This window comes from Dipodomys spectabilis, unplaced genomic scaffold, assembly GCF_019054845.1.
Source record: "Dipodomys spectabilis isolate Male_0828 unplaced genomic scaffold, ASM1905484v1 ptg000262l, whole genome shotgun sequence".
In the NCBI taxonomy this organism is placed as follows: domain Eukaryota; kingdom Metazoa; phylum Chordata; class Mammalia; order Rodentia; family Heteromyidae; genus Dipodomys; species Dipodomys spectabilis.
The window spans coordinates 2,369,263-2,392,956 of record NW_024870939.1 but is presented as its reverse complement, the minus strand read 5'-3'; positions in this window follow the sequence as shown (position 1 = coordinate 2,392,956).

Below are 23,694 nucleotides of genomic sequence, written 5' to 3'. Positions count from 1 at the left end.
CTTTATTCCAGTGTTATAGGGCACCAGACTATGAAGCTGTTCATAAACCACTCAAGTCTATAAGTCTTTTAACTTGGAATCAATCTCCTAGCACAAGATTTATTTCAGGACTAAGTGCGTAGGACTTGAACTCAGGGTCTCTGGCTGTCACTGAAACAGTACCCAGACCCAGGATTCAAGCCTAAGTACTGGTGCAAAATAATAACAAGAGGAGAAGTCCTTCAGGTAATTATATTCACACTTAAATTTGAAAAATACTGCATCACAGCTGGGCATCAGTGGCTCATGCTTTTAAGTCCAGCTATCAGGAGACTGAGGTCTGAGGATCATGGTTTGAAGTCAGCTGGGAAGGAAACTTCATGAGACTCTCCAACTAACCATCAAAAAGCCATAAGTGGAGGGGTAGCTCAAGTGGTAGAGTGCTAGCTTTGAGCAGAGAAGTTAAGGGACAGCACCCAGGCCCTGAGTTCAAGCCCTAGTACTCTTACAAAGAAAGAGAGAGAGGGGGGAAGGAGGGAGAGAAGGAGGGAGAAAAGAATAGAGAGGAGAGAGGAAGGAAGGAAGGAAGGAAGGAAGGAAAGAAGGAGAAGAGAGGGAGGGAGGGAGGCACTGTTTTATAGAAACAGCCATTTGCCTATGGAAAACATCTTTATAAGCCATGGTCTAATTAATTTTTTTTGCCAATCCTGGGGCTTGAACTCAGGGCCTGAGCACTATCCCTGAACTTCTTTTGCTCATGACTAGCACTCTACCACTTGAGCCACAGCACTACTTCTGGTTTTTTCTTTGTATGTGCTACTGAGGAATTGAACCCAGGGCTTCATGCATAATAGGCAATCACTCTACCACTGAGCCACCTTTCCAGCCCCATTAAATGTTAATTACCATGTAGGCAGCTGAAAGCTTGTCACCTGAGTCTTAAAATTATGATCCTACCGTCTCTGAGCACTAGCAGCTCCCTCCTATAATCCTAGCTACTTCTGTAATCCTAGCTACTCAGGAAGCTATATCTGAACAGACAAATCCATGAAACTCTTATCTCCAACTAATCAACAAAAAGCTGGAAGTGGAGATGTGGCTCAAGGGGTAGAGTGCCAAGCCATGAGCAAAAAGCCCAGTGAGCCAAGCTCTAGTGGCTTATGCTTATATTCCTAGCTACTCAGGAGGCTGAGATCTGAGGATCATGATTCAAAGCCAGCTAGGGCAGAAAAGTCCATGAGACTCTAATTTCTAGTTTAACTACCAGAAAACTGAAAGTGGAGCTGTGGCTCAAAGTGGTAGAGCACTAGTCTTGAGCAAAAGTGCTCAGCAACAGTGCCCAGGCCCTGAGTTCAAGCCCTGGCTGGGGGAAAAAAGAGATTCAACTGCAAAAATATTCCTTCTTAATAAATCACCACAACTGGTTACAAGGCTCCAAGGCACACATACTGACCCCACCCAAGGCTCTTCCATATGAATATTTTGTTTCTCCAGATCTCATTCTTAGGTTTTTATTTTTTGTTTGGGAATAAAATGTGCTAGATGTTTCTGAAATTGCACACTCCCAAACTGAAGACCTTTCTTGATATAAAGCTCATTAGTCATGAGAGACAGCATTGAAAATTATATGATAGAAGAGGAGGAGGAGGAAGAGGAGGAGGAGGAGGAGGAAGAGGAAGAAAGAAGAGGAGGAGGAAGAGGAGGAGGAGGAGGAGGAGAAGAAGAAGAAAGAAGAAGAAGAGGAGGAGGAAGAGGAGGAGGAAGAGGAGGAGGAGGAGGAGGGGGAGGAAAATTGCATGATCTTCACCCTAACCAGGGAGGGGAAACTTTTACCTGCCAGAGCCCATTTTGATATTTATAACATTACTCCAGAGCTATACAAAACTATCAATACAAGCTAATGAGTATAGGCAAACAATGAGAAACATCTATCTGTCCATCCCATCATGTACCAAATGATTTTATGGGCCTTATACGACCCCCAGGCCTAACATTCTCCACTAGGGCTTAAGGGAGTGAGTCTAGAACAGCACCACCATGATTGTTCTTGCACTCCTAATCTGTGGTCCTCTTGTTTTTTCCAAATCCTCTCAGAAAGTAGGATACTTGTCTTTGTCTGGGTCAATTACCTACCTACAAAACTTGAAGAGCTTTAGGATCACAGACCCGGCTACTGATGTACTTCTATGATTTGGAGGTGATTCTCAGACAAAGAGCCATTGTGAACTAAGCAACACCAGGCAGTTCCCAGCTATAGGTCTGTCATGAGCCAAATTTCTCAGCATCACCTCAGGAGACGTCTGGCCCAGAGGAGGCCAAACCAAACCTTATTCTCTCTTGTATATTACCCTATGCTTCTCTCGTATATTACCCTATGCTTCCTTCCTGAAACAGGTTGACTAGAAAGAAAACAACCTTTTCATTGGTTAGCCTTGATGATGCCCAGCTTTGAGGATGATATAAATCATGTTCTTATTTTTTGCCTCATAGAGTCCTTCAGGGCAGCCTTTTATGTGGGAATAGGCAAAACCCCTCTTCCTTGGCTGCTTCTCACTCCTCTGTTTTCCTCTTCTACCCTTACCCTACAGAATGTAGCTTCTGGGTTCCATTCTGACAAAGCCCCTTGTCAGTATCCTGACAACAATTCTCTCAAACACAGATGGTGTACAACACTTTCCAAGTGTGGTGGTGTGCACCTATAATCCCAGCTATTGAGGAAATGGAGGTGGTAGGATTGCAGTTTGAGGCCAGTCCAGGCAAACTAAGCAGGGGACCCTATTTGGAAAACAAACTAAAAGCAAAGGGACTGTTGGGTGGGGACTGTGGCTCAAGTGATAGAGTTTGACCAGAAAGTACAGGCTCTGAGTTCAATCCAAAGTCACACACACACACACACACACACACACACACACACACACACATGCACATACACACATACATGTACACAAACATCTACAAAATGTTACATCTTGCAGATTTTCCACAGTAAAATGTCTGTAGATCAAACTGACTTTTAGCTCACTAATTCAAATCACTTCCCATAATTCATCTTTGTTCTCAGACACCTGTACCCAACAAAGGTAAAGGTAAAGGAAGGGGCTCCTTGATACATGTATCATTTTTTCCATCTCCATTTTCAGTCTGGGTGTGGATCTTACAACTCCAAGTCATTGTCTATAAATGCTCAGACACAAACTCAGTGTTGGGAGGAGTGACAAATGGCAGCATGTGTCACCCACCCAGGAGCCACTCAGTCATGAAACTAGAAGGGAAAACTGTCATCCAGAAGCCATTGTGTTCCACAGCAGAAGCTGAGGGAAAAACATTAATCAATATTGGAGAGGAGGTAGGCAAGGGCTGTCAGGTACATAATCACTTAGCTGCCCTGTGCTATCCTGGAAGAGTTTCTAGAATATGGCAAAAGAAATTCTAGCCAACTTGGTGAGTGATAGCTTCAAGATGAATAATGTCTCACCTCTATTTGTGATCCTATTAAACATAAAAAACTATACTACAAGAAATATCATTTAATCTTAGTTTTATTCTCTGCCAAGTGAGGCTATGTAAGGATTGTTTAAAATGTTAAACCTGCTAATGTAGATTTTCCCTACTGGTCACAATCAGGGCAGAGGAGAAGGTGACATCACAGGGCAGGAGGCAACTACAACCTGATTTGAATATAGCATAGAAAGTCACCTTGGGAGAGGGAAGGCATGGACACTGGACAAGGGACCACAAAGTTACATTTGGGTTATTCCAAAATTCTAGTTTTGTTTTGATTGGTGAGTTTATGGATGTTGATTACATTATTAAAATTAAGAAAATAAAACCCAGGTGCTGGTGGCTCATGCCTGTAATCCTAACTACTTGGGAGGCTGAGATCTGATGATAGTGATTCAAAGCCAACTCCGGCAGGAAAATTCATAAGACTCTTATCTCCAATTAACCACCAAAAAGCCTGAAATGGAATTGTGACTCAAGTGGTAGAGTGGCCTTTGAACAAAAAGATCTTAGAGAAAGCACCTAGGTCCTGAGTTTAAGCCTCATAATTACTGCAAAAATAAAAAAGTTAAGAAATAACAAGTGATGGCAAGAATGTGAAGAAAGAGGGATACGTACACTGCTGAGGGGAATGCAAATGAACAAAGTCATTATGAAAAATTAAAAGCAGAGGCTCTCCCAAAAATTAAAAATAGAATTACTTCATAATCTAGCAGTTCCACAGCTGGATATGTATTTGAAAGAAATGAAATCAGTACCTCAAAGAGATGCCTGCACTGCTATGTTTGTTGCCGGATTCTACAATAACCAAAAACCAGAATCAACCTAAGTGTTGTAGACAAATGTATGAGGAACTGTGATTCACACACACACACACACACACACACACACACACACACACACACACACACACTTACTTTACTCAGCTCTGAAAAGGAAAAAAATACTACCATTTGAACAACAGGAATGTTTAGTGAAATAGATGAATGGATATACATGTTCAACATATATATTATTATTATTGGTTTTTTTTTTTGAGTCCGGTCGTGGGGCCTGAACTCTGGGCCTGGGCGCTGTCCCTCAGCTCTTCAGCTCAAGGCTAACGCTCTACCATTTGAGCCACAGCGCCACTTCCGGCTTTTTTCTTTTTGCTTATGTGGTGCTGAGGAATCGAACCCAGGGCCTCAGAGGCATGCAAGGCAAGCGCTTTACCATTAAGCCATCTTCCCAGCCCCAACATATATATTATTATGTGTAAATAGATAATATATAATAAATACATATATAAGCATATAATATATAACAATAAAAATAAGTATATGAAATATGCTTATAAATATATGATAAATATATACAAATAACCATATGTATGTGTGAATTATAACTATAATATATAAATATATATAATTTTTATAAAGAATTAAAGGAGAAAAGAGGGTTGTTTTAATTCAGTTCAAGCAAAACTAAGATAAAAGGCATTTAATGGGTGATGAATATATCATAGGCCAAGAATAATCTGTACCTCCCTGTCAAGACATCCCACAAAGCTAACACCCCAAAGATGAGTCTTGCCATGGCTGGTGCTCTGCTGCTCAGGCTCCGATGATCAAGGGACACAGGCTCTTGGCATCCAGTTACCAGACAGTCTAGAAGCAAAGGGAATGGCCATAGTCTATATATGCAGCTGCTGAGAAAGTAGCTGTTTCCAGGGTGAGCAGCAGAGTCCTGCAAGGAACAAATAGTCAATCACTCACATCAAGACAACAAAATATTTTCAAATACTACTGAGACAAGTCTAATAGGCAAACAAAATACCACTGTGTATGTGGTATATATATATGTATATATATATGTATGTATGTATATATGTACATATGGGTATGTGTATGTATATTTATATTTATATATACTTAGGACAGGGACCCACTAGTAACTCAGTCTACCTTTGAATTCATGGTCCTCTTGCCTCAGCCTTCCAAGTGTTATGATTGCAAGGGTAAGCTACTATGTTCACCAAATCAAATATATTTATATGTACATATGTGTGTGTATGTGTATTGTGTATGTGTGTGTTTATGTGTGCTGGTCCTGGGGCTTGAGCTCAGGGTCAGGGCCTGGGCAATGTCTCTGAGTTTTGTGCTCAAGGTCAGAGCTTTACCACTTAAGCAACAGCTCTGTTTCCAGTCCTTTTGTTTGTTTTTGGTGGTTAATTGTAGATAAGAGTCTCAAGTACTTTCCTGCATGGGCAGGCAAACCATGATCCTCAAATCTCAACTTCCTAAATAGTTAAGATTGTAGGTATGATCCACCAGAACCCAGCAATATTTTTGTTAATATATATATTTTTAAAGATGTGGAAAATGACCTATGTAACTTGTGGCCAGGGATAGGAGGAAGAAACTAGGGGAAAGCAAAGTAAGAGGTAACATTGTCCAAAAAAGAAAATGTACTCATTACCTGACTTAAGAAGTGATGACCTCTCTGTATAACACCTTATGAATAACAATACAATTATATTTTTAAAAAAGAAGAGTGTGATAGAATATTATGCAGCCATTAGAAAGGACAAAATAATGGCATATCCAGGGAAATGGATGGAACTAGAGCAAATTATTTTGAGTGAAGTAAGCCAAGAACAAAGAGACAAGCGGCACATGGTCTCCCTGATATATGGATGCTAAAGCCAAAATGTAAAAAGATATGACAAAGTAAACAGGACTCAAGAAACAAAGGACAACCACTCATTTTGTCATATCACTACTAAATGACTCCATGTTCTTGACCTTATATATGGTAGATATATGCACGCAATGGAGAGAAGACAGGAGGAAGACACAGAATAAGTGGGAAATGGAACAACATACAACAAAGGGACCTATAAGCTGCACTGGACATGGAAGAAAAAGAACTAAGCAACCCAAAGACAGCAATGGGAAGGGAGGAATGAGAGGAAAAGAGGGAACAGCCTACACTAAGCAAAAGGAAAGAAATGTAAACATTACCCGATGTGGAAGAAATAATTTGTATTATCAAAGCTCATAGCAGTCACTGTATAGATCATGATGATGACAATGTGCCTTGTGAAGGTTAAAATGTGTTTGTGACTTTAACTAAGTAGCACTGTTCCACAATACTGTGAAATTTATGTAATCACCTAATCTCAATTTTCAAAAAAAAGTGAGAGAAAGGATGGGTAAGGAGCGATGGGTGACAAGGTTGTCAGACACCTTGTATTCATATACCGTTTTGTAGAATGGGAACTTCTTTGTACAACTACTTAAAGATAATTTAAAAAATTAAAAAAAGAAGAGAGTGAGGCTGGGAAGATGGCTCAGTGGTAGAGTGCTTGCCTTGCATACATGAGACCCTGGTTTTAATTCCTCAGCACCACATAAGCAGTAAAAGCCAGAAGTGGCACTATGGCTCAAGTGGTAGAGCACTAGCCTTGAACTGAAGAGCTGAGCGACAGTGCCCAGAACCAGAGTTCAGGCCCCACAACTGAAAAAAAAGAAGAAGAAGAGAGTGACATCGTCAAAAAGAAATATACTCATTATCTGACATATAAGTGTATACCACCTTTATAATAACAATTCTTTAGAAAAAACGCTTTAAAATAAAAAGAGAGAAGGAAAATGGGGGACCAATTAGAAGGCAATTCTGGCTCTAGACAGGAGGAGTCCTCTTCAAAGGCCTTGTGCAGCCATAGTAGCCTTTAGGGCTGCTGCTGCTAACCCTGATATCACCCTGCTTTAGAGGTCCTGTCTTGACATGAGGTGTTAACCATTCCTTTCTGGGTTTCTTTTTGGTCCAAGACTCAGATTCAAAGCTGACACTTGTTTATTGACTAGCACTCTACCAGGTGAGTCATGCCTCCAAACCCAGCTGTTAACCATTCTTATTCAATCTTTGTGTGTGTGCATGCTTCTCTTTCTAATTTTCAGACTTCTAGTCCTACTTTCTTTCTTAGCTTTTTCCCTTTCCCTTCTATTCTATGTGTTACCTTTATCTTTTTATTTATATTGTAAAAGTAGTGTACAGAGGGGTTACAGCTATATAAGTCAGGTAGTGAGTACATTTCTTTTTGAACAGCCACCCCCTCATTTTTTCCCAGATTTTCCCTTCTCAATCCCTTCCCCCCAGTTTATATAGTTCATAGTTATATAGTGTCAAGTATCACTGCTGAATTGGTTCACCCTTTGTCCCACCTTTCCCTCCTCAAATCAGATAAACATATAAAGACAAAGAGTACGGAATCAAAGACAATGACACAATGGAAAAAAAAAACAATAAAAGAAAAGAAAGAAAAAAGAAACACAAACAATAGAACTTTTTTTTAAAAAAAACTCTTGTTTCCATTACTTGGAGTTCAATTCAAGAAGTATTTTATATGATCATATGTACATAATTATTGAGTCCTTGTGATTGTTTCCTAAAAACATCCTCCTTTGGTCTCAGTATGTGAATGTTTGGAGTCCTGTTTAATTAATCGTGTCCAAGTGTAATTTTTTTTCTTTTTCTTTTGTTGATTGTGGGGCTTGAACTCAGGGCCTAGGTGCTGTCCCTGAACCTCTTTGTGTTCCAGGCTAGCACTCTACCACTTGAGCCACAGCACCACTTCCAGTTTTTGAGTGGTTAATTGGAGATAAGCCCAGGCTGGCTTCGAACCACAATCATCAGATCTCAGCCTCCTGAGTAGCTAGGATTACAGGTGTGAGCTATCAGTGCCTGGCTCAGGTATAATTTTTTTTTGGTCTTTTACTATCCATTGGGTTTACTTGCAACCTTTATTCTTTTTAAAAAAGCTATTTGCTTCTATATATTGGATTTTTTTCAATAAAATAGCCTTTAAAACCTTTGACTTTGCCGGGCGCTGGTGGCTCACGCCTGTAATCCTAGCTACTCAGGAGGCTGAGATCTGAGGATCGCGGTTCAAAGCCAGCCCGGGCAGGAGAGACCTTGTGACTCCTATCTCCAATAAACCACCAGAAAAACCGGAAGTGGCGCTGTAGCTCAAGTGGTAGAGCGCTCGCCTTGAGCTGAAGAGCTGAGGGACAGCGCCCAGGCCCAGAGTTCAAGCCCCACGACCGACAAAAAAAAAAAAAACAAAACCTTTGACTTTGCCAGGTACCAGTGGCTCACGCCTGTAATCCTAGCTACTCAAGAGGCTGAGATCTGAAGAGCGCGGTTCGAAGCCAGCCCAGGTAGGAAAGTCCATGAGACTCTTATCTCCAATTAGCCACCAGAAAACCAGAAGTGGTGCTGTGGCTCAAGTGGTAGAGTGATTGCCTTGAGCTGAAGTGCTGAGGGATTGTGTGGGACTGTGCTGAGGGACTGTGCCCAGGCCTAGAGTTCAAGCCCCACAACTGACAAAAAAAAAAGTTTGACTTTGCTTTTATTTTCCAGTATACACCTTTAAAATATTGCTCGTTATTAATAGAGCACTAGCTTTGAACAAAAAATAGCTCTTAAACAACTCCTAGGCCCTGACTTCAAACCCCAGGACTGGCACTAAATAAACTATTACTTGTTTAGATATTTAAAGATTTTATACTTTCTATTTAGTTCTAACCTACTTTTCTTAAACTTAAGTTGTTTTTTAAAAATCTTTTTTATTTATTGTATTCATAATAGTTCAAGAAAGGAATGTGGCAGATTATGCTTCCTAAAATGGTTCCAGAATAAAAAAATTCTTCCAAAATTTTGCTACTCTTCTATCAACAAGTGGCATCCAAGCCTCCTCCTCCTCTTACAACTGGATGTAACTGCCTTGAAAATATGACAGAAGTGATGCTATAGAACTTCTGAAGCTAAATAACAATGGTGACCTTCTGAATCCTTTCTTTCCTCCCTCCATCTTTGGAATTCAGCCACTTTGCTGTGAAGAAGCCCATACTACAGGGACAAATCTGCTTAGATAGGAACTAAGTTGCTCCACTGACAGCCACCACCACTAGACCAGAGAGCCCTCTTGGGCTCTTTGGGCTTTTTCTACCTTCAGTAGGGCCTCTCTGTTTTCTATAGCATAGAGCAAAGATGAGCCTTGCCTGCCAAGCCCTTCAGAACTGCAAATTTATAAGCAAAATGGTATTTTAAGTTACACATTCTGAATATAATGTAACTGAAATAAAGAAATATAAATGTAGATGAGGAAGATGAGCTGGGCGCTGAGGGCTCATGCCTATATTCCTAGCTACTTGAGATCTAGGGATTTGGGTTCAAAGCCAGCCCAGGTGGGAAAATCTGTGAGACTCATCTCCAATTAATCACCAGAAAACTGTAAGTGGGGCTGTGGCTCAAAGTGGTAGAATGCTAGCCTTGAGGAAAAAAAAATAAAATAAAATAAAAAACTCAAGGACAGCGCCTAGGCCCTGACTTCAAGCCCCATAATCAACCTAAACAAGCAAGCAAGTAAATAAATAAATAAGACGTTTATTACAAGATATCAGGAACAAAATCTTTGGTGCAGTTGGGCTGAATCTCAGAGAATGAAGATTAAGTTCAGAAACATATTGTGGTAGATGCCCCTGCTGGCCAATGAAACTATATTTCAATCCCTAGGAAGCCAAGGAGTAGATGCTCAAAGATCACTGTGGGAAAATTTCATGTTCCTTGATGTGTCTGATGGCAGAAAAACAATAAAAAGTAGCAGAAAGATGACTTCTACTGTGTGTCACTTTCAAAATCACATGTAGCATTTTACTCACTATAACCTTATTTGCATTCAGAATTCTAGCTGCAAAGGATATTAAGGACCATAGCTTTCAGCTTTCCAGTCTCTGTAGGCAGACTTTGGAAGTAAGGTGAAAAGGAGAGTAAGAGGGCTGGGAAGGTGGCTCAGTGGTAGAGCGCTTGCCTTGCATGCTCGAGGCCCTGGGTTCGATTCCTCAGCACCACATAAGCAAAAAGAAAAAAGCCGGAAGTGGCGCTGTGGCTCAAGTGGTAGAGCACTAGCCTTGAGCTGAAGAGCTCAGGGACAGTGCCCAGGCCCAGAGTTCAGGCCCCACGACCGGACCCCCCCCCCAAAAAAAAAAAAAGGAGAGTAAGAAAGGCAAAATAATCATGTCTATCTTCTGTTCATTCCTTTATGAACTAAGTGATGAAAAAACAAGGACAGATGTATCATACTTCAGTATGATAAAGAGTATACATTATAAAACTTCCAGCCAAGGGCTGGGAAGGTGGCTCAGCGGTAGAGCACTTGCCTTGCATGCTCGAGGCCCTGGGTTCGATTCCTCAGCACCACATAAGAAAAAGCCGGAAGTGGCGCTGTGTGGCTCAAGTGGTAGAGTGCTAGCCTTGAGCTGAAGAGCTGAGGGACAGCGTCCAGGCTCAGAGTTCAGGCCCCACTACCAGACCAAAAAAAAAAAAAAAACTTCCAGCCAACACCCTACTAAATGGGGGAAAAGAAACCATTTCCCCTAAAGTCAGGAACATAATAAAGGTACCCATTCTTATCTAATATAGTGCATTAATTCTTAACTAGATCAGTAAAGTAAGAGAAGGAAATCAAAGGGATGCAAATTGGAAAAGAAGTCACATGATCCCCATTTGCAGATGATATGATTCTATAAACAAACTCTCAGCTCTGAAAAATACTTTCAGCAAACTGGCAAGATACAAAATCCACATACAAAATTCAGTAGCTTTTCTATATATCAATAATGAGATGACTGAGAATGTAATCAAGAAAACAATCCCATTCATCAAAGCTCTTTAAAAATACCTTGGAATAAACTGAGATGAAAATACCTTGACCAAAAAAAATACCTTGACAATGAGAGGGAAGAGAACTATTCTCTGAATGTGAAGAGGAGACTAGCAGGAGGGAGGTATGCTGGTACATAGGGTAAAGAAGGTTGAATAGTATAATTTGCATTTATTTTACTATTAATGAGGCTGAATATTTTTTAACTAAGTTACTGGGGTTTTTTTGTTTTTTTGTTTTTGGGTCGGTCGTGGGGCCTGATCTCTGGGCCTGGGCGCTGTCCCTCAGCTCTTCAGCTCAAGGCTAGCGCTCTACCACTTGAGCCACAGCGCCACTTCCGACTTTTTTGTTTTTGCTTATGTGGTGCTGAGGAATCGAACCCAGGGCCTCAGGCATACAAGGCAAGCACTCTACCACTGAGCCACCTTCCCAGCCCTAAGTTACTGTTTGTATTACTTCTTTAGATTGTTGTCTCTTATGGCTATTTTTCTATCAAGTTTACATTTCTAAACTTATTTATATGCACTCTTTTGATATTAAGCCATGTAAATTACAGATAGATATTTTTCTCGAAGACTGTTTTTGCCAAATATTAAAATTTTTTCACAGCCTTTCTTCTGGATTTTAAATAATGTTTACAAAGGTTTTTCTTACCCCAAGAAAATAAAAGTAATCTCATGTATTTCCTATATTATTATATTTTATTATTTAGACTATTTTTACACTTTTACACATCTGGAAATTTCTTTTGAGCATTATACAATGTAACATTCATTCTACTTTTCTCCACTGATATTCTCTCAATACTATTCAGTAACAAATATTTGCCACTGAGCTAGGTATGATGGCACAGTACTCATATCAAGATCATATCAAAAAAGAAAAGAGGGTTGGGAAGGTGGCTCAAAGGTAGAGTGCTTGCCTCACATGCATGAGGCCCTGGGTTTGATTCCTCAGCACCACATAAGCAGAAAAAGTTGGAAGTGGCACTGTGGCTCAAGTGGTAGAGCTCTAGCCTTGAGCTGAAGAGCTGAGGGACAGCGCCCAGGCCCAGGATTCAAGCCCCAAGACTGACAAAAAAAGAAAAAGAAAATTTACCCCTATATTAACTTTATCATTCCAAATTACATGTGTATGTGGGTTTGTTTGTCAACTCTGCTCCATTAGTGAATTTGATAGTCTAGCACCCTATTACCTTAATAAATTTTGATATTTCATGGGGCAAGTGTCAACATTTCCAAAATTCTCAGTTACTTATAAAGTTTTCCAAACATACTTTAGAATTAATTTGTCAAATTAGGCACCAGGTCCCTAAAACCCCATGTTATTGGCATTGTTCGTGATGCTACATGGAAGCTGCAGATGATTAGGGAAGAACTGACTGTGACATCTCTGGAGGTTGGTAGCTCAGCCTCTCTTCAAAAGCTCCCTGGACAGTTGCATGCAGTGTATTCACAGTCTCAGATGTCTAGTCAAGGCCAAGCTGTTTCCACAGAGGCCTCTACCACTGACTGGTTATGTCTTCCCAATGCAGGATTTTTCCAAAGGATAGGTTTGCTCTGAAATCACTACTGGCTGGGCCATTGCAGTCTGAAGCTTTCCTGCCCAATCTGGCTTTTATCTCTTGCATGCATTAGTCCCAAATAAACCCCTTGCATCTCTCACTCCATCTCAATGTCTGCATCTCAGAAAATCCACCAACATTTACATACTGACATAGTGGAAAGATGTTTTCTTAGATGGGAAGATTCAATACTCTGATTCTTTTTTTAAAGCTCTTTAGGAAAATGTTATACTTTTCTTCATAGTAATATTACAGATTCTGAAATTTATTTGTTGAAGAAAAAGACCTTTCTATTCACACTTTTTATTTATACGTTTTAAAGCTATATGTAAGTCATAAGTATAACTGTGATGTCGTCTTGTCATTCATTTCTTTTTTTTTTAATTTTATTTTATTTTATTTGAGAACATACTGTACAGAGGGGTTACAATTACATGGGCAGGATAATGCATACATTTCTTACCAAGCATTGCAGCCTCCTCCTTTGTTTACCCTTCACCTCCCTTCCCAGCCTCCCCCCTCCCCCCCGTCATTCATTTCTAAATCATCTTCCTTTGGCTTCCTCAAAACTAACAAATATGAATGCAAACAATAACCATAACACACACTTACTTTTATCAGAAGGAGAATAGACAAACTATTAGACAATAGAATATTAGTGACTTTAAAAAAAGAACATGGCTTAGTGGTAGAGTGCTTGCCTAGCATCCATGAAGCCCTGGGTTCGATTCCTCAGTACCACATAAACAGAAAAATCCAGAAGTGGCACTGTGGCTCAAGTGATAGAATGCTAGTCTTGAGCAAAAGAAGCTCAGGGACAGTGCCCAGGCCTGAGTTCAAGCCCCAGAAATGGCAAAAAAAAAAAAAAAAAGATAATCCGGGACTAGGGATTTGTCTCAAGTGCTGCCTAGACAGCACAAAGCTACCTGCCTAGCCAACTCATAGCCCTGATTCAAACTCAAGTTCCAAGTAAATAAATAAATAAGATAAACTACTGATACATGAAAATCATGGAGTGAGTAAATCTTACAGATTATGCTAGGCAAAAGCCAGGCACAAAAAGCAGTTATTTCATTTATAGATGGTTCAAGAATAGACAAAACTAGCCGGACGCTGGTGGTTCACACCTTTAATCCTAGCTACTCAGGAGGCTGGGACCTGAGGATCATGGTTCAAAGCCAGCCCAGGCAGGAAAGTCCATGAGACTCTTATTTCCAATAAACCTATAGAAAACCGGAAGTAGTGCTGTAGGTCAAATGGTAGAGCGCTAGCCTTGAACTTAAGAGCTGAGGGACAGCTCCCAGGCCCAGAGTTCAAACCCCACGACTGATGACAAAAAAAAAAAAAAAAAAAAGACAAAACTAACCTACCATAAAAGAACTAGAAAAATGGTTGCCTCATAAGGGTTATCTACTGACTAGAAAGGGGTGCAGGAAACTGGGGCTATTTATATCTCAATTTGGACAATGGTCCTCAAATCATGCATTTAAGATTTGCTCCTTTTACTCTATGTAAATTATAGTTCCATGAAAAAACTACAGTATGTGTGGGTAGAGCCTCTGCTTCTCCTGCCGATTATCCACCTAAATAAAGGCCTATCACACTGTCAAAATCAGAATCCAAGAGTTAGCCCTGATCCCTTCCTTTTCCCATCTATAGCAAATCACCCACATAAATCCGTTATAGAAAAGCTGGGGTGTAGCTCAGTGACAGAGAGCTTGCCTAGCATGTGTGAGGACCAGGGTTTGATTCCAGCACCAAAAAGCAGAAACAAAAGCAAAAGCAGAAGCAGGAGGCGAAGGAGAAGGTAAAGAAATAGTTCATACATGAAGGTGACACTAAAGCTTCTCCTAATATCACCATATGGTTCAGGGCTCGGGACCTTTCACCTGGACCTCTCACCTGAACTGCCACTTAGCCTCCTACCTGATCTCTCTTCAAAATACCTTTTTTTACTGTAAAGGTAAAACCTGTGTCACCTATAACTTAAACCTCTTCCATGGTATCTTATTATCCTAATGATGAAGTCCAAATGCCTAAACAAGCTGAAAAGGTCCTCCATGATCCTGAGCTTTGCCTAGCTCTCCAGCTTAACCCATTTCTCCTTTTGGGCCTTGTTCACTTATGATATTCAACTTCTCGTCTCCACTTATATGTCATTTCCTTGGGGAACCCTTCCATAAATATTCTGACTGTATAACCACCTCCTGCCTCATCTTAGGATCTCAAACCACTGTCCTAAGTATCACACTTTTCCTGTATTAAGTTGGTGGACTGGCTGAAATATTAAGTCCTCAATAAATATTTGAATGAATGAATGAATGAGAGCAAGGACTGGAAGCAGTGACCAATCCTACCCCTGTATGAGAATATTCCAGAAAGCACAGAACAAGTAGCAGAGTAGCAAGAGTTATTTCATTATTATGCATGCTTAATTAGGTAAATTGTTCTTCATATCACCTAGCTCTAGCAAGTACTTAAGCTTCAACTAGTTAATATGTTTGTGTTCACTTGTAATCCCCAAGAACAGATAACATACTCCCATTTCTTTTTTTGGGGGGGGGGGTCCGGTCGTGGGGCCTGAACTCTGGGCCTGGGTGCTGTCCCTCAGCTCTTCAGCTCAAGGCTAGCACTCTACCACTTGAGCCATAGCACCACTTCCGGCTTTTTTCTTATGTGGTGCTGAGGAATCGAACCCAGGGCCTCGAGCATGCAAGGCAAGTGCTCTACCACTGAGCCACCTTCCCAGCCCCACATACTCCCATTTCATAGGTGAGAAAATACAAGTACAGAAAAAGTGAGTCATTTGTTCAAGGTTACAGAACATGAAAATGGTGGCAGAACTGAAATAGAATCCATTTCCCTGACTCCTAGGCTTGAAGTCTTTATGCCATAGTTAGATTCCTTATATCTCCTATAGGTCATGTGTCCCTAACAAATGTAAAGGTCCCTGGGTTGGCTCTTGTGGGAACTAGTATTTAGAAGTCCTACTGAAGTTCTTTCCATTCTCTACCTATCCTGTTCCAGAAACCCGCTGCACATCATTGATAAACCCAGTTCTGTTCTGGGCCCCTGCTTGGTGCTGCCTAGGGAGGTGACCACCAAAGCCCTCCTTTTGTACCCTAACTGAATAAAGGTCTCTGCTGGAATCTACCAATGTCACACTGCATGAATGTGTGGGACCCACTGGTTGCCAAGCCAAATGTGGTTCCAGATTATTCTTGGAAACAAATAAATTGTTTTGCTCTGGATTGCAGGAATTTCTAATTAGGGATTTTTATTTCGGGCAGTGTTCCTTGGAGATGACAGACAGATGGAGTAGGCAACTTGCTCTAGGGGGCATTACTAAGTTTCAGGAATCATCATTTCTGCTCCTAGTTAAGAGTCTTTGCCAAAGCCCCTTGCTGCCCAGCTCTTGCCCTCAGGGACCAAGGTAAAGGCCTCTTGGGAGGCTTCCTGACTCACAGTGACTTTCTCTTCTCCCAACATGGTCCTCAAAATATAACCAAAGCCTCTGGTATTGTTAGCTGTGTATTACCCTGAACACTAGCCAGAAAATCTGCTTCTTAGGAAGAAGAGCAGAAGTTTTTCCTGGGATTTTCTGCCTGGAACCGAGAATAAGGCCTCCCATAGCACAACAGCAGATAGGTAGGGCACAGAGTCTACTAATAGCTACGTTTTCAGTTATCGGTGAGAGTGAAAAGGAAGAGTTAAGAACATTCTGAAAATACTCTGCCTCTGGTTCTACCAGCTTCTGACTCTCAGCTGAAGCCATGACCCCTTGAATGTTAGTTGAACTACCTTGGATCAATAAATTCCTTTGAGAGGAGAGTCTAAATAAATTCAGGGTTGCATTTCTGTCACTTGCAGCCAGAAGCAGTGGACCGGATTCAGAAATGTATAGAGGTACCCAGGTTCTGCCTCAATGGACCCAGCTGTGGATACAGCTTCTGGATATATTAGAGTTATGTTGTCAGATCCCAACATAAAGACCAATTTACTATAAACAGACCAATTTACTTTAAAGAAAAAAAAGCCTACCAAAAAAAAATAGAGAAAGTGAAAAGCCAGTGAGATGATCTCAGAAGAGAGGAGGCAGGAGGAGGCCAGGTAGGGGGAAACATCCCAGGAAGGCTAGCAGGCTTGGTTCCAATCCCAGTTATATGATACAGTTATAGACCTGTCTGCACTGTCAGCCTCCTTTTCATTTAGTCAGCACATGATTTGAAAGCCAATTTGAACACCATCATGTGATGATGATGATAATGATGATGATGATGGTGGTGGTGGTGGTGGTGGTCCTGGGGCTTGAACTCAGGGTCTAAGCATTGTCGCTAAACCTCTTTGTGCTCAAAGCTATTAGCTATCACTCTACTACTTGAGTCACAGGACCATGTCCAGCTTTTTTGAGTAGTTTATTGGAGATAAAAGTTTCATCAAGCAGGGTGCCGGTAGCTCACACCTATAATCCAAGCTACTCAGGAGGCTGAGATCTGAGGATTGCGGTTCAAAGCCAGCCAGGGCGGGAAAGTCCGTGAGACACTTATCTCCAATAAAAACCACTAGAAAACCGGAAGTGGTGCTGTGGCTCAAGTGGTAGAGTGATAGCTTTGAGCTGAAGAGCACAGGGACAGGGCCCAAGCCCAGAGTTCAAGGCCCACGATCGACCAAAAAAAAAAAGAGTCTCACCAAGACTTTTCTGCCTGGGCTAGCTTTGAACTGCAATCACGAATGCATGCACACATGCATGCAGAGAGAGAGAGAGAGAGTCTCAAAACTATTGTTGCACAAAAAGGAGGACCAAGTTTAAGTTTCAAGGGGTGGTAGGAAACTGGCTCCAAATATCAGAAGAGGAAGTAGTGGGGAAAAGTCATTGTGCCTGTTCCTCTAATCTTTCTCTGACCCATCTAGAATGCCTTCTAGTCATACCTCTTCCACAGTCATCCCCTCTCAATTCTATCTGACATTGACTTTGCCCAAGGAAGGATGCAGAATGGAAGATAGGAGAAAGAATAACCACCCTCTCTCCAATGGGAGAGAAGCTTAGGACCTCCTAATAAAAATTTGAGAAGGAGCTGGGAATGTGGCTTAGTGGCAGAGTGCTTGCCTAGTATCCATGAAACTCTGGGTTCAATTCCTCAGTACCACATAAACAGAAAAAGCCGGAAGTGACACTGTGGCTCAGGTGGTAGAGTGCTAGTCTTGAGAAAAAGAAGCTCAGGGACATTGCCCAGGCTGAGTCCAAGCCCCATGACTGACAAAAAATAATCTGAGAGGGATTTCCTAAATGGTTATAACTACTTTGTTCTCTCCACTTCAGTTACCATCCAAAATAGAAAGAACAAAAGTAAGGAGAGAGCCAGGAATGGTAGCAAAGGCTAACAATCCTCAGCAGTCAGTTGAAGCAAGAGGATGACAAGTTCTAGGCTAGCCTTGTCTACATAGTAAGATCCTGTCTATAACTTAATTAAATAATTTAAAAGGAGGGATGGGATGAGGTAAGTTGTGGTGGGAAATTTTTAAAAAAGGAAGGAAGCCTCTACAAACCTTATTATTACCCAATTCTTCTCTATCTTGTACCAGAAAACTTCACCCACAGAGTCAATTGTGGGAACATGAGGAAGATCCCCATTCAAATATCTGCTCAAGATAGTTGCCCCTGGTTGGTGAGAAAAAAAATAACAAGGCCCTGTGAAAATATTTCCATCTTTACTGATAATGTTCACAGTGCAAATTAAAACACTATTGGAATATCTCTTTCTGCTTAACATTTGACTGTTACATAACTCTGACCTCAAAATTGAAACCATCTTTTTAGAGGATGGTTTGCCAACACATAAAATGTTAAATATTTATATTTTTGACCTAAAACTTCTACTTCTTGGAATCTAGCCAATGGATGTACTATAGGTTTAAATGTTAGCACTTACTAATCTGGTATATTTGGGAAAAATCATTAACAATTCCATGCTTCAATATCCCCCAACTTTATCAAGATACTGTAAATAATAAATGATCGATGTATGTAAATCTACCAACACCTGACAAAGTGTCCAGGGTACATAGTATACCAATGTTAGCTAGCATACTGAAACTCAGACCATCAGTGCACAAAGTACACAGAAAATATCTACAGCTTGAGTCTATATGATAGTACAAACAAGGAAGTATAGTGTTAAAAACATGTAAGTTGAAAGCCAGGCACAGGTGGCTCATGCCTGTAATCCTACCTACTCAGGAGGCTGAGATCTGAGGATCACAGTTCAAAGCCAGCCCATGCAGGAAACTCTGTGAGACTCTTATCTCCAATAAACCACTAGAAAACCGGAAGTGGTTCTGTGGCTCAAGCAGTAGAGCATTTGCCTTGAGCTGAAGAGCGCAGGGACAGGGCCCAAGCCCAGAGTTCAAGCCCCACAACCAACAACAACAACAACAACAACAAAATGTAAGTTGATAAGCTGGAATACTCTAGAGAGATTGTTAACAAGAGATTGGTTTATACCAGGATGGGAAAAATAAACATAAAATGTACATTGTTAAATTATTTAACAAAGGATGAATGGTATGATATCCTTGGTATAAATAATGATGAAGAGGATGAGGATGAAATTATTGCATAAGCAAATGTTTAATTTTTATTTTTATAGTCTTATAAAGGTGATATACAGAAGAGTTACAATTACATAAGTCAGGTAATGAGTATATGGTTTTTTTAGACAATATCACCCTATCCCTTGTTCTCTCCCAAGAAGAAGTGAATTTTGAATGAATTAAAAAGCTCTAGGAAGCTGGGCGCTGGTGGCTCACGCCTGTAATCCTAGCTACTCAGGAGGCTGAGATCTGAGGATCGCGGTTCAAAGCCAGCCCGGGCAGGAAAGACCGTGAGACTCCTATCTCCAATAAACCACCAGAAAACCGGAAGTGGCGCTGTAGCTCAAGTGGTAGAGCGCTCGCCTTGAGCTGAAGAGCTGAGGGACAGCGCCCAGGCCCAGAGTTCAAGCCCCACGACCGACAAAAAAAAAAAAAAAAGCTCTAGGATTAATCTGAAACTATTTATGTGTCTAAGTATATGTGTATGTGCATGTGTGAGTGAGTCAGGATTTTAAAGTATTCTCATTTAAGAAAGGATTATTCTAATATACAATATATGCATGTAAATATGCATGTATGCAAAATAGCACAGTGAAACCCCTTGGAACAATTTAATATACAATAAAAAATGAATGACAGGATAGTAAAACAGGCTCTGTTGTGAAGTATGTGTTAGCATGAGTGAGGAGAGTGAATGGAGAAGGTAAATATGGTCAAAGTACCTTATATGCATTATAAAAATGAACAATGAAATCTGGTGAAATAATTTCAAGGGGGGAATAAGGAATATAATGAAAGGGGTAAGGCTGTATGTTGTATGTATATATGGAAATGTCACAATGACATCTCCCTTGTACAACTAATGTACGCTAATTATTTTGTCAGTCGTGGGGCTTGAATTCTGGGCCTGGGCGCTGTCCCTCAGCTCTTCAGCTCAAGGCAAGAGCTCTACCACTTGAGCCACAGTGCCACTTCCAGTTTTCTGGGGGTCAATTGTAGGTAAGAGTCTCATGGATTTTCCTGTTTGGGTTGGCTTTGAACTGTGATCCTCAGATCTCAGCCTTCTGAGTAGCTACGATTACAGGTATAAACCACAGGTTATGAGCCACTGACATGCAATTAGATCTAATTTTTAAAATATTTAACAAACAAACAAAACCAGGTATTGGTGACTCAACCCTATGATTCTCACAACTCAGGAGGTTGAAATATGAGGACAGAGTTCCAAAGCACACAGACAAATCCAAGAAACTCATCTCCAATTAATCAGTTAAAAAAAAGCCAGAAGTGGAAGCATGGTTCAAGTGGTAGAGCACCAGCCATGAATGAAAACAAGCTAAGTAAAAGTACAAAGCCCTGAGTTCCCCCCCCCCCCAAAAAAGGAGAGTGTTCTCATTTTCTGCATTGTACTTTTAAACATATTGGCCATCTTCAAGTAAGCCTGTTACTTTAATGAACATTAAAAATCATAATCAGGGCTGGGGATGTAATTTGGTTGTAGAATACTTGCCCAGCACATGTGGCATCCCTAACACAGAAAGAAGAGAAGGAAGGACGGAAGGAAGGAAGGAAGAGAGAGAGAGAGAGAGAGAGAGAGAGAGAGAGAGAGAGAAAGAAAGAAAAAGAAGGAACAAGCAAGGAAGGAGGTGAGGGGGGTAAGGAGAGAAAGAGAGAGAATCATAATGACCTAAATGGTAACCAATGACTGAGCATGCTCAGGGAAGAGGGAGGGAACAAAGAAGGACCCTGGTAGTGGGGTCCCTTGCCTCAGGGTCAGATAATCAGATTCCTTTCGCCCCAGTGGTCCCTGAAGCCTTGGGGCACTTGGGAGGCAAGCTGGGCAGTGCAGAGGCGAGCTGGAGGTGAGCTTCATCTCTGTGGCAGCTTTGTGAACCTCCTTCCTTGTGCTTCTGAAGGCCCCACCCTGCCCCTATCCCTGCTTTTAAATAAATCCTTCAGGAAGAAGAAAGGGAATGGAGGAGTGGGGAGGGGAAGAGAGAAGAAAAGAGAGGAAGAGGGGAGAGATAAAGAGAGAGAAAAAAAGAGGAGTGAGGAATGAATTGTCCCTACATCTCAGTGGCCCCAGGAAGTGGGATGCAGAACTGCTCTTCAGTTCTTGTCAGGAGTCGCCATGGTGACTGAACACTGGTCTCTTTTGATTAATACTCTCAGGCAGCTGTCTTCTTGGAGTCGTTTAAAATATATACACTATTATTTGAACACAATGATATTTAGAGCAGAAAGATCAAGGTGGAGTATGGAGGAGGAAACAGTAGCATTTGCCAGAGCTGAGGCAGTGGCTGGGTCCTTACCATCAGAGAAGGCAAGTGGCCATCCCTGCCCTCCCCTCCCAGACCATCCCCTGGATGCAGGGCTTCTAGTCTCAGACACCGCTGCATCCTTGCCCTCTGAAGAGCCTGCACAGGACTTAGCATAGTGCTGAGCTCAATGAATGCTTGGTGAATGAATGAATGAATGAATGAATGAAGCAAGTGTTCAGTACCTGTCTAGAAAATAAACTCTTCTTACCTTACCTGGCCTCATGGAAATAATGAGATTCCCTCCCACTCTCCTGAAGGCCATGCACAAACACACACACACACACACACACACACATCTAAAAATTACCAACAACAACAACTTCCACAACACCAAAAGACCCTGTATGGCTCCTTCTCAGCATGCATCTATGTGACCCACTGAGGTCCTGTCCATGATAGTCACTCCAAAGAGTCTTCCCAGATAGTTGTTGGCCAGATTTTGCTTGCATCTCACATCCTATTTGAAAAACTAGAGGATGCTCTTCCATCTAAAGACATCTGAGAATGAATCTTTTCATAAAATAATGATCTTTTCTTAAATTATCCACCACTCATCCCCACACTAGTAGAAACGGGCCTTGGCAGCTCATTTAACCTTTCTGAGTCTTTTTCCTCATTTGTAAAGTGAATTTGCAATTCCTTATTCCAAGGACTTTCATGATTTTTGAAATGATGTGATGTGTGAGTGTGTGTGTTAAGTGCTCAGCATATGTGATTCCTTTTTTTCCTTTTTGTAAATGTGTGCTTTTATATTTGAATTCTGATTTAAACTGGAGCTCAGAGATCTAAGCCCCTCTCTCTTCTATCCCATTCCAACCAAAGACCTTTATCCCATCTGGGCCCAGAATGTTTTTGAAGTTGTTAAATGCTGGGAGGAGGGGAGAGGTTAGAGGGGCTGAGCTGGAAAGGAAATGTTCAGGATCCTAACCCACCCCCATCCTCTTCCCTATATTCAGTTAAGAAACGAAATTCAAGTGGAGCACTTGTATTTCTAGCTACTCAGGAGACTGAGAGCTGAGGATCATGGTTTGAAGTCAGCCCAGGAAGGAAAAGATATGAGACCCTTAACTCCAACTAATCACCAAAAAGCCAGAAGTAGCTTTTTGTAGTTCAAGTGGTAGAGTGTCAGCCTTGAGCATAAAAGCTCGGGGACAGTACCCAGTCCCCCCTCAAAAGTGCATATGCAAATTACTCTCCAGAGGCTTCTGTTCTTGTGTGTGTATGTGTTTATCCACTGAAGTGTGGACATTGTGATGTGGGTATGTCAGCCACAGAGTGCAAATGATCTCCCCTACTTCTTTTCCTAAACATGCCTACTCCCTAGTCCTGCCTTCAGATCTGACCTCAACCAAGAGCAAATTAGGGTGACTTAGACCCTTGTGCTAGTTCAGACCTAGCCCAACAGTCCTTGGCAGAAAGCAGCAATGGCCTGGCACTTCACCACAGGACTAGAGGAATTATCCATGACTAAGGAGGAGGAGGAATGCTGTGGCAGAGGGAAGAACAGCAGAAGGATGAGCAACCTGGGGCTGCCCAATCTGGCCCGACGGGGTAACCTGGGGAGCCCTGGACACAGGCCCAGCCAAACTCCTCCCTCCCCCACCCTCCTAGGCAGCAAGATGCCAGAGTGGATTTGAGGCATGTGTGCCCCGCATGTCTGGTGTGGGCTCATCTGGCCTTGGCGATGCATTTGGATTAGAATCAAACCCCTAGGCTGAAATAAGAGTATTAAGAAAATAATGTTCTGTGTGTCTAATTCTTACAGACAAGTACTGGGTTTCTGGATTCCCACCAGCACATATATTGTTGCTAATACAGAACTATGTCTCTGGCCATTTACCAGGACATACTGCAGGTGGATTAGTAAAAAAAAAAAAAAAAAGAAAGAAAAAAAAACCCTTTGCATGCACAATTGCAGACTTGAGAAGATACATCTAAATGTGTCCACATGTATTTTTGAGGGTTTATGATTGTTGTGGTGGTGGTAGTGGGGATAATCTTGCTATAAAGCCCATACTGACTTCGAACTTAGA